At 43.0% G+C, this 21,282-nt stretch overlaps 1 protein-coding gene across 3 annotated transcripts in view; it reads left to right on the top strand.

Moving 5' to 3' along the window:
- Nucleotides 1–21,282, top strand: part of CLDN14 (claudin 14) — a 105,799-nt gene that overhangs the window by 43,366 nt on the left and 41,151 nt on the right. Inside the window, exons 1-2 of one of the 3 annotated variants that reach the window (XM_080376250.1) lie at nt 1–7,560; nt 10,212–21,282. The exon at nt 1–7,560 is cut by the window's left edge and continues 43,366 nt beyond it; the exon at nt 10,212–21,282 is cut by the window's right edge and continues 41,151 nt beyond it. The gene's annotated coding sequence lies outside the window, so the exon portion shown is untranslated. The other 2 variants (XM_080376252.1, XM_080376251.1) reach the window with 2 other exon arrangements.

Below are 21,282 nucleotides of genomic sequence, written 5' to 3'. Positions count from 1 at the left end.
TGTTCAAATATTCTCATCTAAGCTAACCTTTAAGATCGATGCTCTGCTCCTGTTAGGAAAAGAAAACGGATTTTTCTTTAAAATGAAGCATTTTTGGCAAAGTCCCCCTCTTCAGGCTGTTGTTGTGACAAAAAAATAGACCTCTTTCACACACAGTCTTTTAGAGAAAATTGTTGGTGCACTGTACCAGCACTGAGAAACAGGCCATGTAGCTGAGAACAGATTTTGAACTGAGCCATATAAACTGTTTTTCAGCTGCAGGACTTTGGATTACTCCTAACTTCTGCATTCATGGAGCTCCTTGTCTAGGCTTTTACATCACCCAGAATCAGGTGAGACCAAGTTATACATCAGCCTGTCCCGCACCCCACTTCTGGGAGAAGAAAACCTGGCTATGTAAGCCAGAGGAGAGCCGTGGTGCAGCACAGCCAGGTCACCGGATTAAGAAGGATGTGCCAGACACTCCACGATGGCACACAGTCTAAACACAATGAGAAAACCATTTTAGGAGTTGTACCTAATAGGAATGTGAAAACTGGATGTGGAGATGTCCGCGTACTGCCCTAACCTTTCCCTGAGGAAGAAGAGGCTATGGAGAACAAGCACAGGAAGGTAAAATCAGAAGAAACATCAAACAATATTTACCTCCCAGATCAGTAAACGCTTGAAGCATACAAGATTGGGCACAAGGGCTCTTGCTAAGCAAATTAAGTCAGTGAGATGCTCTGTGCCAGTAGTCTTCCAAAAGAAAAGCCACCTCCTTGTACGGCTCTCCTGGTTTCTGATCATCTTTCTGATAACCACACTCTCCCAGATGCAGTGCAGCTACCATCCGTGCTCCCCAGCAGCTGCCTTGCAGGATCCTCTGCAGGACGGAGTGTTGCTGAAGCCCAGCAGCTGCCTTGTCCCACTCCCTTCCGATGCTGTTTCCAGCCCCCAAACCACAAAGAACCACTTTACACAAACCGCAAGCAAGAAGACTGTACTGCAAAACCAGCGCTCCTCATGCTGCAAGGGTAACGGCAGAAGACGACGTTGCAGAGTCAGAGTCACTTTGGCACCTTGCAGGTGGCAAAGGATCTCTACCACTCACTCCCTTAATGAAAATGGTAATTGAAGAGTTTTGCTTTCACAAGATCTGGTGTTCTCCCTCTCCATCTCTGTTATCAATCAATAAACAAATGTCATGGGGAAATGTAGGCGAGGTTTTCTTCTTCTTCCTTTGAAACATAGAACAGTCCAGACTTTTTCATTTTAAAAGTTTATTCAGAGCATCTGACCAGCTCAACTACTTGACTGCCATCACCCATATGACTGTGACAATGCAGCATGGCCAAGGACAGCTGTGGTCACAGTCCACTAATGGCATGTTATGAAAACCCATTTTTGCAACAAAATATATCTGGTAACAAAATGTTCAGAGCTTATTACGTAAGTGCTTTAAGCAATGCTCCAAAGGAGTTCTGTGAAAGATTAAGTACTGTTTAGTGGGGAAGATGAGCAAGTCAGCAAAAACCAGGGATGTGAAAGGATATACAAAGATCATACATTAGCTGGTATCACAGAAAAATATGTTCATTTACCCAGCTAGCAGAATGACAGTTGTTCCTTTTGTTTTCCCTGTCACAAGACCCTTTTATGTCACTAAAAGTAGCTGTGTATTAATAACTCAATCAAATGCAGGTCAGAGGTGACATTAAGAACCTATTTGCAAGTAATGCTTGGAGCTAGAAGAAAAACTAAAAGGATTTGGAAGGAGTCAATCAACAGACATCAGTGAAGATTACTTATCTGTTTTCAAGCAAGAGAGATACCTCCAACTGAACGCAGCTATTTCCATTCCTCATAAATCAAAGATTTAAATGTATGAGCTACAAACCTCACTGAGTTTGTCTGCCTTATAAGTGGTTACAGCATTACAAAAAAACTGAACAAAACACACACACACACTCCCATTTTTGTGTACACATGTGAGAGATCAGGGTTCTTCACTTGGGATTCATGTAAAGGAAGATTTTTCAAACTTTCTTGAACTGAAGTGGTGGTTGAGAAGAGCAGGTTAAAAGAGGGTGCTGCACAAGGCTTGTCAAACGTGTCCTTTCTGAGACAGTGCAATATGGTAGTTCCAAGAAGCACTGCAGGGAGGGCGTAAAGGGAGGTTAGCCATGATGCATCAGCTGTTCATTTTAAAGTAAATGACTCCAAATTAGAGAGTGGAAAAGCCTGGGGGAGATAAAAATATCTTAGCTTCCTATCCTGGATGGACATCTGAGAACAGGAGTAGAGAGCTTATGGATAAGATCTGCTGCATTTTGCACTTCTTCCCTGCTAATGGCATTCAACATGTTGTATATCTCTCCCATAAAGAGTTACTTCAGAGCAGCTGTTTCCATGCGCATGTGTCCTCTCCCTTCCTAAATTCCACAGGTGCAGATGCACAGCGGTGCAGACAGCACTCAGCTTAGCTCCTTGGCCGAGATACAAGACTCCCAGGTGAGGAGGAATAGCTGTCTCACAGCCATTGTCCTCAGGCACCATATCCCACTGCAGACCACTTGGTTTCAGCTGATTTCAACTTTCCTGGGCTATCGTTAAGATTCAAAACAAATAAACTGAACGTACAATGGGAGAGTACTACTTTCTTGCAGTGCCTAAGTTCCTCCAGGAGAACACTTCCTCTAGCAAGTCATCCAGTCAAAGATACAGGCCAAAGGGTTTCAAATAAAGTTTCTTCAGACCCAGAATGTACGTGTTTTTGCTTCAGCCGTTAGAAGAGCTTCTGCCCTCCAGTAGCTCTCCTGAGCAGCCCCATCACTGGCTGACTTGGCACGCCACAGGGCTGTGAAATTCCTCCATTCTCCATTTTAACCTCCATTCTTGGCAATAGCTGGAATTTGTTTTCAGAAGCAGAAAATTTCATTTTGGCAGCAGCCCAAGGGCAATTCATGAGCTGAGCTTGGGTCTCAATGCTATCACCACTTACCAGGGTTTAGTGAGACCAAGCAGACGATTTGCCTTGGGTCACAAAAGCATTAGTCCTTCCACACAGTGAAAAATACTACTATGCTTTCTCTTGCTTGACTTTTTCCATTCTTGATCTTACTAACAGTTATGATTTATTGTTATAATTATTCATAACTATTCCAATATCTGCTGTTTCACAGACACTGTAAATCAGGTATAGTTCATAGGATTCCCCTGCATGAAAATCCCCTCAAAGGAAAATCATGTCACAGCAGCACTAGGAACTAGAAATATTATTGTATTGTACTCATTGTACAGCAATATGACTGTGCCTTGCTGTGGCTAGTAACACACACCTACAAAGGGTTTCAAAGTTCAAAAAAATGAACAAATCAGTCTTACGATGGGCAGAAGAAGGTTCCTATGCCTTATGGAAGGAACAAGTTTTAATGAGATATGTTAAAGAATTATTCTTTCCTAATATCCTATATGTTTCAGAGTACAGTAAAATGGTACGTTTCTAGAAATAGTTGGTCATATACCTCTGCTGTTTGCTGAAATGGAAAGCTTTTCAATCTAGATTTAGAGACATTAAAAAAACCTTATTAGATCATCTGGTCCATCCTCTGCCAACCCGGAACCGTTCCCCAAATGCGTTAGTGGTTTGTCCGCTGCACTACTCAGTGAGTCAGGCAGTGGGACCTAGTGCATCCCCCTGGGGAGACTTTTGCACAGTTTAGTAAGACTAGTCGGCTAAGAAATTTTTCCTATTATTGTTCTATGTAATGATGAGATCAATAGGGTGGATATCTGGCTTACCCTAGTAATAGCTGTTGCTGGCCTCCCTGCTGCATTTCAGTTTTAATTTACATCCTCTAATCCTCTTTACATTGAACAGCACTGTGCTTCCCTTAAAAAAAAAAATAATCTCATGCTAGCCCTGTATATCCATTACAGAATAAATAAAATAGATAAATGCTCAAATACCTGACCTACTTGTTCAGGCTTTGGGAAGGCTCTGCCAAACTTACAGTTCAGATGTATATCAAACATCTGAAGGAGGCATTCTCTCTTCCCTCATCACTTGCAATGGTTTGTTCCAGATTTTTTTGTTAAATGCTAAACCTCAGGAATATGAATGTTCTTTGCAAGAGGCAGTGCCTTGCAACTGTATAACAAGTAGATTTTTATAGATCTGCCAACTCTTGATGATATAGTGGCAGTGGGATTTGTTTTTTTTTAAAAGTAAATCAAGAGTGAAATGTCTGTGAGTGAGATAGGCCCAGAACATGGGATCAGGAAAGCTCCAACAGCTGTGAGCACGGACAGATATGCTGGGTGACTCTGAACCCACATCTGGATTCAATGTTGAGCCGGGTCCTCTCTTTGGAATGATTTGCACCAAACACATCAGGCCGAAACATCCATGACCTTTCCAGAGAGGCAAGGGTAGGGAGCTTAACGGCTAATGCAAAGATCTGCCTTTTGCAGACTTGGCACTTCCTAAAGGGTATTTACTGGTGACAGCATTCACAAAACAGAGTGAAAATTTATAGCCTTGTATTCAAGAAGAATATTGGAGAAGTAATTTAATAAATGCTTCATGATGCAGCTTGGCAGTAAACAAACATGTTTCCAGTTCAGATCCTGATGTCTGCAACGTCCCCAAGACAGCCTGACATTTCAACCCCACTCCTTTAGGAAGGGGTGAGCATCTAAAGGCTCAGCCAGCCAAAGGCATCACCAAGTCTTTACGCACCCATCTGACACCCCGGCTGCCGGCTCCCGAAGGGGCGAACAACACAAACCCCCAGGTTTCTTTGCTTGAACGGAGGAGCTTCGCTGCGGGAATGCTCAGCTCTGGGGCAGCGCCACGCAGCCACGCATCCCCGTATCCCCGCGGCCCCGTAGCCACGCATCCTCGAACCCCGCCGCCCCGCGCCCCACGTCCCGGCCCCGGGTGCGGGCAGGGACACTGCGACAGCAGCCGGTGGCACCCGAACCGGCAGGGCACACTGACATCTAGTGGCTGCTTGGGGAAGTACTTGGTTATCGTCTGCGCTTGCCAAAAAAAAAAAAAAAAACCAAAAAAAAAAGGTAAAAAAAAAGCGCGCTTTGCAAGCCGCTCATTTTCAACCATCGGGCAGATGTCTGAAAAGGGCTGCTGAAGTCTGCGCTGACACTTGGCTTTACTGCTCCCACTCAGCAACGCACTGCTGTCTGAGAGAGCATCCACCCCCAGCCCTGCATGGTTTTGAGGCCAGGTGAAGTTCCCACTGCATATTCCTCCTCACCAGTTTGCTTTTCAAGCCCTAACAAGCAGAGGTTGTAAGGTATTCCATATGGGAAAGGAAAGCATAATTCTCATGTTGTTGTGGAGATAAAGTGGTGGGAAACGTTAACCATGTCTACAAGGAACCATAGCTCCTGGGAGCCTTCCAACACTTTTTGGGCTGGGAGCTGTTATGTTCAGTCAAGTCCAATCCTACAACACAGGCGATTTTGTTTTCTCCCATTGAAAGCATGTATTTAAGAATTAGGGGTTAGAAGAAAAGAAAATCTTTATTCCTCAAGGACATTCATCACTATACTCATAGTGGTTCTTAAGTGCCAATGTGGGATTGACCTTCGCCATTTTTCTGCAGAAGCAGCTCCCAAAAGGAAGAAGATGGCCCTATACCACCAGATTATTTTCACAGAATCACAGAATGGTTTGGGTGGGAAAGGACCTTAAAGTTCATCTAGTTCCAATCCCCCTGCCACAGGCAGGGACACCTGCCACCAGACCAGGTTGCTCCAAGCCCCATCCAGCCTGGCCTTGGACACCTCCAGGGATGGAGCACCCACAGCTGCTCTGGGTAACCTGCTCCAGTGTCTCACCATCCTCACAGTAAAGAATTTCTTCCTAATACGTAATCCAAATCTACCCTTTTTCAGTTTAAAGTCATTGCCCCTTGTCCTGTCGCTACAGGCCCTACTAAAAAGTCTGTCCCCATCTTTCTTATAAGCCCCCTTTAGGCACTGGAAGGCTGCTATAAGATCTCCCTGTAGCCTTCTCTTCTCCAGGCTGAACAACCCCAGCTCTCTCAGCCTGTCTTCATAGGAGAGCTGCTCCAGCCCCCTGATCATCTTTGTGGCCTCCTCTGGACTGACTCCAAAAGGTCCCTGTCCTTCTTATGTTGGGGGCTCCAAAGCTGAATGCAGTACTACAGGTGGGGTCTCCTGAGAGCAGAGTAGAGGAGCAGAATCACCTCCTGTGACCTACTAGCCACTCTTGATGCAGCCCAGGATATGGTTGGCTTTCTGCGTTGCAAGTATGCATTGTCAGGCCATGTTGGGCTTTCCTCCACCAGCACCATTTTGTAGCCTTTTTCTCCTCCCACTCCATCCCCATCATGTCCAGCTCTCAGAACACCAAAACAAGTGGAGAAGAATATTTACACTTGCCCAAGGTGCACTGTTTCTGAAACAGCTTTGGCACTAGCAGAGAGACAGATCCTTGCCCCAGCTCTATTTTGGCCACAGTTCCCACTTATTTTCCAGGTGCAGTCTACAAGTCCCCTTGTGAGGTCTGAGAGGGAAAGGACAATTCCAAAGGCTGTAGCCTACCTAACATACCTTCCTGCAAAGGGAAGTGGCTCCCTGTAGAGGAACGTAGCAAGAGAAAGGGACAAGGAGAAACAGAGGTAAAATACTTTCAGTTACATACTCCTAACTTGAATTTGTTCCTTAGTTTAGTTGTGTCCCTCAGAGTTCATGTTACAAAAAAACATTGCGTTGAGTTTGCAGGGGAGTGGGATAGGAAAACCAATTACTCATCTTGGTCTGACACCGAAGACTGAACTCCCACGCTGTACAGCATACTGCTGTAAGTAAAAATTTGAGTTAATGATGTACGCTAGATTGAAGGGACCCAATATTATCCACTCATACCCAGCTGCACTGTTGTCTCCATCTCAGTGACCACCACTAAAAAACTCACAGGTTCCTTGTCTCTAGGAGACGGTAAATAGTCAGCTGAACTCAATGCTCCCATTCCAGCATTGCATCCTCCACCAAACGGTTAGGCATGCTCCGTTTTCTGACACCTCTCCTCCCATGACAAATTTTGACAGCTTGGGTCACATACTACCAGCTGGTAACTGACACAAGACTCCTTCTAAGCAAAGGATCCCCCTACAGCATTTATATGTGCAAAGATGTGTTTCTAATTCCTGCTTTCAAGGTCTCCTTGAGCACTGCCCTCTGGTAGTTATTGTGCTTGTCCTCTGCAGCATCTCCTAATGATCCGTGTCAGATGATATGAGACAGTCCTGTAGGAAACCAGCTGATGCAGACAGCGGATCAGCTGTTTGCTTAGCATCCAGCAGGACAGCCCTGCGCTGGGTGAGCATGTCACTCCCTGCCTGTGGCTTCCCGGCAGCGGGTATACCGTTTCCCTTTGTGACGCAGTACGTCTCAGCTCTAATCAAGTGTGTGATGGTATTACCCTTTAGCACTTGTAGCCCACCAGGGATTATCACCATGAGCTGCTGTGCTGGTGTTTCTGAAGCGTGTAGAGGCAAGTTGCTGGGATGTCAGAGCTGTACAGAGAGCGTAAGTCACTGCGGTGGAAAACAGGCACTTCTTGTCTTTCCTATTAAATGCGCGGATGACAGAGAATGAATAACAAAGCTTGCTTGTTGTGTTTTCCTAAGCAAGGCATATATAAAGCTGAGTATTCATAGAATGAAATGTGTAAGTTTAACCTATGTATCTCTCAGGACTTTTTTAATCAGCCAGGTTTTTAAAAAATTCCAGCTCCTGCACCGAGTTTATAAGAGTAGTACGTTTATTTAGTGCTGTTCAAAACGAAGATTCCTTGCCCCCCAAGTTATTATTAAGTGAGAAAAAAGTTGAGGCCACATCATGTTTTTAGAAGGTATGAGACTTCAGGGAGGGAGAAGGAGGAGAGTGATTTTAGGATGTTTTATTTTCACCTAAGGAAAACCAGCGTCTATTCTACCCTGCTGTGAACACAGAGGGCTGTTGTAACTATTTGGTGTTGTTCCTGTGGTTTGCAAATAAACAGCATTAGTAGATGAAATTTTTTTTGTATCTTACTGATTGCTTCTAAACAGCTTCACTTCCATGACTGCAGAAGTCAACATCAGAAGTTTACACTGAATTTTAGGTCCAGCTGTGAAAAGCTCACAGTTTTTAAAGGATAGTAAGAGGGAGAAAAAAAAAGATCTCATCCTCTACATCCAAATGAAAATCAGGCCGAAGATGCACAGATGTGCAAAGTTGCATTTTGCAGTAATTGTCACATAGCATTTACATTATTTCTGTAAAAACTTCAGGTTTTGGAGACCATTTTCTTGTTCAATTCACATCATATGCTGTCAAAGGTCCATGGAGCCTTCCTAGCTTTTGGACATGTGTAGACAGTTCTGACTAGCAGAAAACGCTTGAAAGGAGCCAGAATACCCATTCACATACTCCTCCTGAATACATATTGAACACATCTTAGCCAATACTAACCTAAACAGAGCCAGCCTGTAATAAAGCCCAAGAACTTATTAATTCAGAATGCAGAAGCAGGTGCTATGACCCTGCTACTTCCGCAGTTTTGTAGTTTTCTTATGGTAGTTTTTCTTCCTCTCCTTTAACTGTTAGGGTAAAACTTACCTTTCCAATACACAATGATGAAATGACCTGTAATTAGCAAGGGAACTCAGGAACTGAGGATACTAAATTCACACTCACAAGCCACAAAAAACTGCCTACTTTTCTACAGTTGTTACAGAAGCCAGCAAAGGGGAATAGAGACATCTACCTTATTAAGATCCAGTGGCCTACATTTTTGCTTTAGGGAAGCGCTGATGTAGTAACCTGAATCTCATCCCATTATTTTCCTAGCTGTCTGCCAGTGCAGTTTATTCAATATAACGTCTTGGTGGTGCGTATCGCTCAGCTCACTGCTTACATTCATGCAGCAATGCACCTCAGAGCAGTGGTGGCACAGCGAGACATGCACAAACCTTTCTCCATTAGGAGAAGTTTCCATTTTTCCTGCCCAGATGAAATTCCACTCGCAGGTGTGGATGTTTATTTGTAAGAGAGGGCTAGAGAGTAGTAACGTATACTTTATAAAAGGTCGGGCAAAAAGTCTCATATAAGAAGCAAGCACGGCAAGGGAGGATTTAGATACAGGTTGAAAATTGTAAAACTGGCTTTAACATTGCTGTTATGCTTCCAAGGGAGGGAGAGAATATGTTAACAATTTTATATTAGAGGTAACCACGATACAACAGTAAGCCTTTGAGAAATCACCATGCCCCTCCTCTCTACTCAGGCTATATTTCTTTTTTAAGTAATAACTGAACTTCATTCACAAGTAAAGTCCTCAATACTTGAAGGAAATCTGCACACAACAGCATCTCAGTTCCTGAGTTGTATATGTAATTGTATGATTGAAATAGCAAATGCCATCAGTACAGCTGCATTTGCCTGTTAAAGTTGCTGTCTCTTAGATCACTGTTCAGTATAAACCTGTGGTTGGATGTTACTTCTCCCATATAGTAACACATAGCAACTGGGGCGGCGTTCGAAATCCACACTGAAGGTTTGTTCCCCTGAGGGTTATGTCATCACCTTGCTTACACACCACCTCCTCCACACTCATTTTGAATTTATCAGCCAACTCCAACCAGACTTGAGAGAGCAGAAGCTTCTGAGATACTGGATTCCTTAAGCACTTTATGAAACTAAGCAGCTAGGCAGAGAAAACTGCCCCTATGAATGCTTCCAATGTAAGAAAGGCAGCAGTAGAACTGCATTTACTAAACAGAACAGAGGCAGCACAGGGGTCCTCCCTACTCCACAGGAAACAAGTTCTTTCAGCTCACTTCTTACTAAAATAGGAGTACTTGTGGCTACCCTGCTGCAGGCCAGGCATCCTCTGTAATGTGAGGGCTGGGACCATCCTGGGAGACAGGGCGTCATGGCAGGTGTAGAAATGCAGCTTCCCAGGACCCCACCTAGAGCAGCAGCAGTACAGGACATTCAAAGGGAGATGAGTACTGAACATAGGTGCCAACTCATACACCAGTTACTCAAGAACCCTCTGCTTCCTAAGAAACAAAAGTACAACAGGTTACGACTTACAGTGCCTTGCCCCCAAATTTCCTTGGACTTACCTTGCTTAATTGCCTCAAAAGGGATGCACTTTTGGGCAGAGCAGAGAAAAACCTTTTCTGTTTCAGATTCTCCTGGGAAGAACAAAAAGCAAACATTATCCAGCATAAAGGACCTGAGAAACAAAACCATACTCACATGAGCTTTCACTCCAGCTACAAAGCAGCTTGGCTATGCTCAGTTAATGCAGCCACAGCTGGAAGACTGGGGAACTTCAAAACTTCTGCTTTAATCAGAGCCCATACAAGAAGTAAGTAAATGGTATAATTTTTTACACATGCTGCACTCTGCCTCTGCTAACCCTCCCTCCCCCAAGTACAGAAAGACTAAGTCTCAGCCTGCTTCTCCTCACTCATTTCTGCATTTAAATTCCCAGTGAGGCAAAGATGGGGTCTCTCCTCTCCAACTTACCAACCCAAACAGGTCAGGCACCTCTCTTTCCCTGATTGTAGCCTTGACTCTAAACTTTTGAAGGGTAGAAGGTCTGTAACAAAGTTAATGACATTTGTACTTAATTTCTGGTGCCTCCCATGCTGCACCTAATCTTCCTGCAATATTTAACTATCAAAATTCTTAGTGTGGGCTAAAAACACCTGCTGCAAAACTTGATGTTTTCTGTTTGGCATAAAATTTTCAAGATTGTACTAAACTGTGAAGAAGTGGAACGTTTGTTCTTCAGTATACTTACTCATGCACACACACAAAATCAACGCATGTGACACGAAGTGTATGTGGTTAATGTCATTCACAAAGATAATGCTAATAGAAGAATTTAGGTGACTATTGCTACATACCTGGATAAAAGGTACAAGAAGAAAAAGACTTGAACCAGTGATGTCCTGCACAGAAGACTCCAATTCCTTTCACTGTTACTCTCAGAAGAAAGGGGAAATAACCCCAAACCCACTATTTCTGTTCATTCCCCAAAATATAACACGTCATGAGCCTCAGTGAGAGTTATTATTCCCCACCCCTCCTTTTGCAGGCAGTAAGTGCTGCCATAAATGCCTGTGTCAGATTGATGAGGTAAAGACAGCTTTTCAACCTTCATTCCATATTGCTTGTCTTTTACAGCTTTAAAAATTATGTCAATATTGCCTTAGCAGTATAATATTTTTGTAGTTCTCCTTGGGTCTATTATAAGTTTGCTTAAAGATAAAAGAGACCATAATTAATTTGTGTGAAAGAAAAGGCAGATCCTTAAATCCTTTCATGTAGGAAAGCAAACTGAAGTGTATGCTTAGTAGTGGTGGTAGTTAAGGGGTTTCTCATATTTGTCCTTTTCCCAAGAGGAAGAAGGTGATTTGTAAAAGCCCTTATTATATAGGAGGATCCACTTACAGTGTTTGAGGACATGAATTCAAACCCAGGCTGTGAGTTTTAGCATTCTTGTAGAGATTCTCATAAGCACTACTTACCAGCACCATGCTGCTAGAACAAATTCTTTGTGAAGAACTGGCTCGAAGCCTCCACTTGCAATACTCAACAACCACCAAAGTATTGCTATTAGTCACACAAACCCCAGAATGACATTAAATATTCTTCAGCTGGAACATTATCCTTCCACCATCCATTCCACCAGGCACAGAGGCAGGCCTCATAGGAAATTGCCCAGCGCTCTTTCCTGAGGCTTTTTTCTGGACACCATACAAATGCTGGTTGCTGAGAAGTGCAGCTTTCCAAAGTCATTCTGAACAAGAACATTAGACGCTGAAGGCAACAACACCTTTCCCATTGGCTTCAACAAGAATGGACTACATGAAAAAGCTGCTGCTGGTACCTCACTCAACACAGACTGTTGCAGCACTCTCCAAACTATCAAGCTGCAACAAGGTCTTTTACCATCTCATACCAACATACTCTTCATGCCAGTCCCTCTGCTGCCCTCACCTCATCCAGAGCATATGTTCTCTCCCTTCTCACTGCTTCTTCCTCGGCTGCTCTCTCTTCGTTGGCTGCCCAACCACTTCACTTAACCAGCCCCACCTGCACCTTGTCTACATCAGCCAACCCACCGCCCCTGAAGCCAGCCCACAGTTGTACATTATCAATGCTAATTAACCCAGCTTCATTCCTCTACAACAGATCACTTCTGTTACCCATTACTGGTTTGTGTCTAGCAGACTCCAGTTGGTACTATGGTCCTTAGACACATGCAGTGGTGTGCTGTGTCTATTGCAGCCTTAAGCTTGGCATTTTTGTTTTGTCAGTAGTGAGGCATTTCTTTTACTGTAATGATCTTTTCTGGTCATGACATTCAAAGTGATGTTCATTATGATGCAACAGGATTTGCACCTATTTTTACCAGCTGAGATTCTGCCCATCCCTGCAGTGAGTAGCATTTTTATGGGAGAATTCACCATGTGCTCCTGTTTCCTTTAGTTTTGTAAGTTCTTTGTCTTAGTGCACCAGCTCTGCACTGTCTTTAAAGAAAGGCTCTACAGCTGCTAGTTTTGTGATGTACTTGCCCTTTAGGGGAGCTCTTTCAGGAAGCAAGGGGTCATGTCTTTTGCCTCAGTCTCTTGAGTTAAATGTTGGGCAGATCTACAAAGATGTAACTTGGTATTCGGGCTGAATTTCCTATAACAGAATTGCCCGTAATCTCTTTATAAGCATTTCTAGTCACAAAATGAAGTTTGCAGCTTATACGAAACAAGCTGTAGAAAAAGATTACAATTGGTATATATTACAAAAGAAAATACGGTGGTTCTGTGCAACTGGCTGCCCCTCCTTGTTCCCTCCCCCACCCCCCCCGCCGCCCCCCCCCTCCCTGCCCCCCACCTCTGTAACATCAGTCCCCTAATGGGAAGCCAGTCCAGAAGGTGCCAGCTTTTGCTGAGTTACCATGCTAGTTTCAGTTTGCTATTTATAGGTTGAAGTATTGGTCAGTAACAATAAATATGGCAGAAGAAATTTTGTCTGCTTCTCATTGAATTAAATGAGTTTTTTGAAAGGACTGCAAAAGATGAGTTTAGGACAAATGCGGAAAGTGACAACAGGCAGTGTATGAAATGCAGGTCAGTTCAATCAGTCACAAGGCTTACACTAAAGAATAAAACTCTGCTTTCTTGGACTGCAGGGTGGTCCCTTTGACTATTCACATGAGTAAGACAAGAAGACTTGACTCTCAAAAAAAAATGAATTGCTTAGATCCAAACCACTTCTTAGAAGATTCTTGAAAGGTTTTTTGAACAAATTATTAAGAAAGTTACAGTGTAAAATCAGAAGGCAACACTTATACAGTAGGAAAAATACACTGGGTTTGATCTTTCTTACCACACCAGCCTTGCCTAAGAGAGATTAGCACTTACTATTTCTCCCTTACCGTTTTGTAGGATGGTAAAACCTTATTTTTCAAGTTCATACAAGTGCCTAATCAAAACACCTTTCTGATGGGGACCCTGGAAGCGTATCCTGTTGATTTTGAAGTCTGTCCTTTACATTTCTCTCTACTCGGTTGAGCCATGGCAATGGTGATACTTTTGGCTCTGTTGGTTTTCAAGATGTTTCAAATTCAGAATGTTATATGAGGAAAAGACCTTGAGACAGAGGCAAAAAGAGTTGTGGGAGTCATGGGGAACAACTACAAAAAGGATTTGGGGGAGATGGGGAACGTCTTTGAAGGCCAAACATGTTCACACCTCTTGAGCTCTTGCCCTCCGCCTGTATTGCTGCACATCTCCCTTCCCTGCCTCTCTGCTTCAGGAACTTCCACCTCTTCCCTGGTGGCAAGGGCTCTGTATGTCCTATCACATTCCCTTCTCACTCCCATGCAGTAGCATTCCTTATTCCTTATCCCAACAGTGTTTGCTTCATATCTGAGTTCTACAGTCCTGACCTACAAGGACCTTTATTTTCTTTTCATCACTTCTTCTCAATATCAGGAGTTGTGTGTCTCTCTGTGTGTTCATCCACAACTTCTTCAGTTGAATTTCCAGATAATTGAAAAGGAGGGGAGAAAAAAAAAAGCTTGAATTTAAGGAAAACAAGAATAGAATTTTGTTGTGTGTACTGGAGTTTTTATGGAGTATTTACTGCTCAAATATACAGTGAGAGGCACACTGTGAATATTTCTGCTGAATCCTGTGGTACAGACTATTATGGAAAGGATGTAGCTCCTACAGTACTTAACTGTTTTGGAAAAAGTTATCCCCTGTCTTCTGGGATACTTCCACACACAAAAGACTTTTTGTTGTTGGTTTTTTTTTTCCTCAGCATGAAGCAAAGAAGCCAAGTAAACTACTGAACCCTCCACAGAAGAGCTGTGAGTCATCTCCAGGGAGATTCTAATCAACAGCCTGTCATCTTGCCTGAGCTTTAGGAAGATGGGGGAGGTTTCAATTACTTTATCTTTTCTCAGGGAAAGTGCCTATCACCTGCTTTCTGGTGCCAAGTACATCACAGGGAGATGGGATACTCAGTCCTTGCTTTTAATTAAACCACATTCCTTTTTGAAGTTGGACTCAGCAGCTGGGAATGCCTCTTGCCTGCGCATAAGTTCTGTGCACTTTAGACTCCTAGGCTCCTTGCATGTATAGAATTTTAAAAATGTCCAAGGGATGCAGGAGCTCAAGCCACTGCAATGTAAAAAGATCAAGCCTCCTAAGTCTCTTTCAGTGCTTTGTAAAATGTGGACTGCTGTCTCTACTGATCATAGTGGGAAGAAGAAAGAAGAGAGATGGTCTGTGAGCCACGCCTAGGCCATTTCAAGAGTTTACAGCTGAAAGACAAGATCGTTGAAGCCAGTTGTTTAACTGGACCATGAGTCCGGTGGGAGTACAGAGCACTGGTGTGAAGTGCTTTCTTTGGCATGTCTGACTCAGGAGACAAGTCTCAGGAACCAGTTACAGGTTCTGAGTACCTTTTTGTGGTTAACTTCAGCTTGAGAACGTATTGCTTGCAATAGTCTAACTTGAAGGTGATGAAAGCATAGTTTGCTCAGCCAAGTTCCACATCCAAATGTGAGTGGCACAATTTCCTGGCTAGTTTCAGCTGAAATTAGGTGTTCCTGTTGTTATTTTGGTTTCTTGAAACAGAAAGAGCAATGGGAACCTTAGGTCTACATCCATCTTAGCTGAAGGATGGCCAGTCCTTCTAGAAGGGATGAAACCACAGCTCCTGCAGACCTGTTGGTTTCTCCATTTTTGCTACACCCAGTGTCTTTCTCCTAGTTATTATCCAGAAGGGAGTTCCTTGTATCTGTTTTTCAACTTTCTTCAGACTGCAGGCAGCTGGGGCATGGGAAAGAAGCAGAACTAAGGCTGCTGGGATGGTGGTAGTCAGTAACTCATGGGGTCTTGTTCTCCTGGTTCGTGGCTTGACACAGCCAACGAACAGGAGGAGGGTGATGAGATTCTGAACAATTTCACAGCTAAAGGTCTGAAAGAAAGTCAAGAGGCATGGGAACTACTTTGTTGTTGTGAGACCCTTGAGGTGGCTTATATGGGCAGCCCCTGGGTTCAGATTGCCCCATTCTGGAGAAGGCACCTGTTTCTCTGGGCTGAGTCACTCCCACCAGCTGGCTTTCTTCTAGCACCAGCATAGATCTCTAGCTTGCTGCTGAGGTCCTGCCAGCTCCTATAGGCTGCATGTCAAGGATCCTTAATAATGCAGCACATTTCAGCAGCTTTTCAAGCTGTAGATTGCAGACTGTTGGCAGTTTTTCTCTGAAATGAGCCTTACATGGGTTTTGACACTTATGGAAACAGTCGTCACTCAGACAGGTGAGAGTCACTGCACGGGAGTACTGATGGATTTGAAATCTAGCCTATTTCTGGCATTTCATACTACATTGTAAGGCCTTTCACTCAGAACACACTAAATATGGAACATTCTTACCATCAACACACAGCATGCTGAACACTCTTGTGCTGGAGATTCAAATGATATCCTTTTGTGGGTTCAGAAGACCTTTCATACTGAAAAGTTAGGTAAAATTTAGAGTAAATGCAAATGAGTGGGTGATCGGTATGTATCTGTTCTGTGTGTATTAGAAGAAAATGCAATTTGAAAGTGTTAGTTCTAGTCTTATTAACTTGGTTATTTTTGATTCTGAGCTCTTGCTGGAAAGACGTGTATTGAATGGGTCATGAGAATGGTTTTGCTTTTCTTTTTTGTTATGTCTGTAAAATTTGCAAATGCTCTATGCATCTTTATTTACTTTGCAATTATCCTGTCCAGTGCTTGCTCTCTTGGCCACATTTTTCAATTACTGTAATTCTCTTTTGGTAGGCTTCCCAGACAGCAAAAGTTGCAGCCGCACAATCTCAAAATGCAATGGGCAGCCACTGTCACAGCACAAAGCCTTGCTTTCCTCGTATTTGCCCTCTTTGCTGATATTCGAGACCGCGTCATGGAGCCTGTCCTGAAGATTTGCTGCTAGGGTGTGGCCAAGATTTGGGCTTAGATTCATGCCCTCAGAAGGGATCTCAGCTCCGCCTGGAGAAACTTCCTCCACAGGAAAAGGGAAATGTGGGAATCTGTTCCAAGCACTCCTCCCATCCCGCTGTGCGACCAAATATCCCTGTACCCCCATTTCTCCTTTTGTGCGATAGGAGTCATACTACCTACCTTCTTCTGTAAATCTCTTTCAGATGGAGGATTGGCTGTAGGCAGATAGCGAGTAAATATTGTTGCATTCGCTGGGGCAACAGAGAAAGCCTTCCGTACTGCAAATGTGCCTCGGTTCTCCCTGGGCGGGGGGAGCAGGTACGTACCGCTGTGCTCACACACACGGTGCGCCCAGCCTTTCCTTTTTGCTGCAGGGTGGGAAGCACCCCAGATGCACTAGTTAGTATCCATTTAGTATGCTGTTTTCCCCATGGCGGCTGTTGAAACCTATTTCTGCTCACCTGACAATATAATTTTTAAAAGGAGCAAGACTGAAGTTTTTATATTTCCGAAAAAATGATGGTAAAAGCTTTTACTGACCTATTGCCACTTGCCTGAGGACCTGGAAGTGAACTACAAATTGCATGTCACTCTGTGGGCCATTACAGATTCTGTGTGCCCCCTCCTGTGGGTGAGAGCTTTCCCGTGCTGCTGGCAGCGATGGAGGGATTTGCAACCAGCTCCCAGACGCGTGGGGCCAGGATCCCAGCTAGGGAGGCAAACCCAAGTCTTGGCTGTCCCCAGGCTTTGCCAAGATATTTCTCCTGAAGAGTTGGTGGTAATTTTTCTTATCTGCTCAGAGAGGGAAAGAAATAAAGGCCCTAGTGTAGTGGCCTCTCCTTTAGGACCCAGAAAGTGCCCGATGCCCTCGACTCCCATCAATTTCAGCAAGCACTCAACAACTTATGAGTGACAGCACCTGCCACGACACGAGCCTTGCTTAGAATTTGGTCTCTCCATCCTCCAGTGCACATTCATTTTGTTTAGCTGGCTAAAAAATGGTGCCATTTTGTTGATCTATTCTGATTTATACCAGCAGCAAGTATAACACTTTCTGTGTATGAGTCTCTTCGGGTTTGCCTCCTGAAGGCAGCCAGGGGTAAGGAGAAGTTTGTTTTACTCTCTCACAGATGTGCCTCTCCCTGCAGTTCCTCTCTGCAAAAAAGCTCCATGGTAAAGAAAATCTACTCAAGCAACATCCTTCTTGAGGTTTTGCTTTTAGCATATTTTTAGTCTAGTTTTTTTCCCAAAAAGTGATTTCAGCATGTGTTATTCCCAGGACCAAAGTGGATTGCTCTACAGCTGAAATGGAGTGGTATAATAACAGAGGTTTGAAGTTCAGATTGCTTTCATGGTGTGCCCAGAAGCAAGCCTTGCAACTGTCATTATTGTCAGATAATTTTTCATTTTATTGATTCAACTTTTTCCCTGTAACTGGGGGATCACTGATTGTCAATAAGGACTTTTTTTTCCCCTGGACCATTGGGTGTAAGGCAAAATAACTTCCAGTATAGCAAAACAGTAATAATTGAATGGTGATATACACAGATGTGGCTGGTGAGGTTTCAGGATTATTTTCCCAGTGGAATTTACACAATTCCAGAAGTCTGAATTTGTAATTTACTTTTTGTTTCAGGAGTTGCATTCAGCCTAAGAATACATAGTTTTTATAAACAGAATCTATTACAAATAACATACGTCTTTTTTGAAACAACACTTGGTAATAAACCCAGACCTCCAGTATTTTAAAGATATATGTAAAGCCTTGGTGCCAGCTACTCAAAAATCATTTAGAGACCAGCAACACAGGATCAGATTCTGCTGCTGTTCCTCAGCATGAGTTGTTTTTTTGCTTCGACTCAAGTCTTCTGAGGCTAATTTGCAATCAGATAAAACTTAGTGTGAGAAAGAGCAGCAGAGCTGGACCCTGAGTCACCTGGCACTCAGCAAAAATTGAAAAATACCAGAGGCACCTGAAATTTTCACTGAAGACTGGTGGTCACCAGCAAATAATTACTATTATAGTGGTAACAGTGACTCTTGGCTTCACTGGTCTTTTACTACTTTGAGTAAACAGTTACTTGCCAGATTATTATTATCTTGGCACTTGATGCAAAACCCCTGTAATTTTCCATGTTTCTTAAAGCTGAGTATACATTTATTGAATGAAAGCATTTATTAAACATATGGGGACAGATTCTCAACAGGCATTAAATAACTTTACCTCCATTTGCCAAGAACTCTTGCTTGTTACGTTTTATTATGCTGAGAACTGCAGGTTGCATAGGTAGAAAATGGTGGGAAATGGAAATAGGTGGAAACGCAGCTTCACTAGGAACAGCCAGACCATTTTATATCTCCTGGTGGCATGCAGATCTGAACTCCATGGGTTTGGATTGTCCTCACAGTTGCATCTATATTACTATCCATATTACATATCTATATTATATATTTTTCGTGAGCAGCACAGAGATATTAGGGATTGACTATCCTAATACAGGAAGAAAGGGGCATACAATGAAACTATGATATAGCAGGTTCAAAACATCAAGAAAAAAAAGATTGCTTTACCCTCTGCCACAGGACACTTGATATTAAACACTTGCATGGATTCAAAAAGTAATTGGACAAAATAATAAAAGCAAAAGGCATTAAGGTGAAACACTAAGATCGCATTTCAGGGTCAAGAAATCTGTGATAGCTTGCAGGGACAGTACTCTGGAAAAGCAACACTAGGTGCTTTTCCTATTTTTACTTTCTTTCCTAAATGTCAGCTATGTCACTGTTGGGACACACTACAGGAGTGGATGGATCTTTGATCTAACTCAATATAATTTTTTTAATTCCTATGGAAACCATGTTGTTTGAGCCAAAGAACGAGAAAAACTCACACAAAGAGACTGCTGTATATTGAGATACACACGCTATAAACTGGATCAAAACCATAGCCCAAGTTTTCCAAATTAGACATCTTCAGACATAGGATTTGGTGTGATCCCATCACCAGACATATTGATGGTACAAGGAACTACTAGGTGTAGAGCTATCCAGACTTCAGAATTCAGGCTGATTAAAATTAGCTGGGGTGTTTGCGGTACCTGGTAAAACTCTGTCCATTCCACAGATAATCTCTTTTGATCTTCAGGAGAATGTGGCAAAGCCTGAAGCTCTCCTCAGCTTTCCTTACCCTGGCTCAACTTCCACTGAAACAAGTAGGACTTTTGCCCACATGAAAGCATTTGGACTTTTTCCAGCAATGACAAATATAAGTAGACAGGCCATCACCGTGGCTGAATATAGAGCACTATAAGGGTCAAAACTAAGATGTTGCAATGAAGGAGTCCTGACTCTATGTTAGGGGTTCAGAGGCACGAGTTAATGTGCACTACCGGTTGCTGGCATACATTCCTCAGCTCAGGTAGACATCACCAAACAAAAAGAGCTGAAGATTGATGTTGCTTAACATATTAGAAACATCTGCTAGCCCAAATTATGTCTTTATTTTGTTGTAGTCTGAGTTTTCCATCAGGTGAGGTCAGTTGGCTTTCACACTAACGATCATATCCTCTGAAAGCTTGTTGTTGTCAACAGTGACGAGAGAATAATTTGACACCACCCAGAATTAAAATCTTGGCCCAGGGCACATTTAAGTGAATGCTAACATCAGTGGGTGCTGAATTCAGAGATTGACACTTTTCTCCCTTTGTTTATTTGTTCCATTCCTGTAGTGAAAGAAACCCAGGTAGGCAAGTCAGAAACCATCTCGGGACAGATTGAAATGTTAGTCACAGCGAGGTCACACAGATGTCATCAAGAGGGCCCGTAGGCTTTTATTACCTCCTTTCTCTTTTGCAATAACTACTTTTAAAAATGATTCACCAGCCGTACAGCACACCACACTGCACTGCCTGCTTTATCTATCAGCATCCAGATGAACTACTGCTACTGGGCAATCCCAGAGGATGATTATTGCACAGCAAATATTAAGCCACAGGAAAAGGAAGGTAACTTTGTGTGTATGGAAACAGGCTTATATGCATATCCTTAATAAGGCTTTAAAGCAGTTGTGAGGAACGAGAGTTCTCATGGAGAATCTGATATGTAACATAAAGAAAACTTGACCCTTTTTACAGTGCCTTGCATACTGGGACCAAGCAGCTGCTGTGATCTTCACAGGATGTGTGATATTGCAGTGATATGTGGCAGAATGGAGGACAAATAAAACAGAAAGGGTAAGGATTAGATAGTTTAGGTCCAAAAAGCATTAAACGGCCCTTGATAACTCTCGGGAACTATTTATTGATTCCTTCTACTCACTGCACTTTTCCATTAAGTGATTTCATTTCCTTGTTTCTCCTAATCACATCACTTGGTTTAGCAGTCTTTTGCTCTCTGAAACCCGGGGGTACACAGATAAGTTCAATTTCTCATGTGGCTATACTTTTTATTACATGTGAAAAGTTGATACAGCAAAAGTAACTCCTTGGAGCCAGCAGGTCTGGGGCTTTCATCATTATGAATCACTGCATCAAGGAAGCACCGGCGGGTTAATTGCTGTGTTAGTCTCAGTCAGACTAACATGTGGCTTTTTTCCATCCCTGTAATGAGCACTGATAAAGCCTTTGAAAGATGTGGCTGTCTCTGAAAAGTATATAGCCACCTTGGAAATAGTAGTAAGATACCAGTAATAATAATACTACGGCTAAGACAGTGATGCTAATGGTCAAATACTTGCATTGTAATAGATGA

Source organism: Falco punctatus, assembly GCF_963210335.1.
Source record: "Falco punctatus genome assembly, chromosome: 2".
Taxonomy (NCBI): domain Eukaryota; kingdom Metazoa; phylum Chordata; class Aves; order Falconiformes; family Falconidae; genus Falco; species Falco punctatus.
This window is presented reverse-complemented; position numbering and strand designations above follow the sequence as displayed.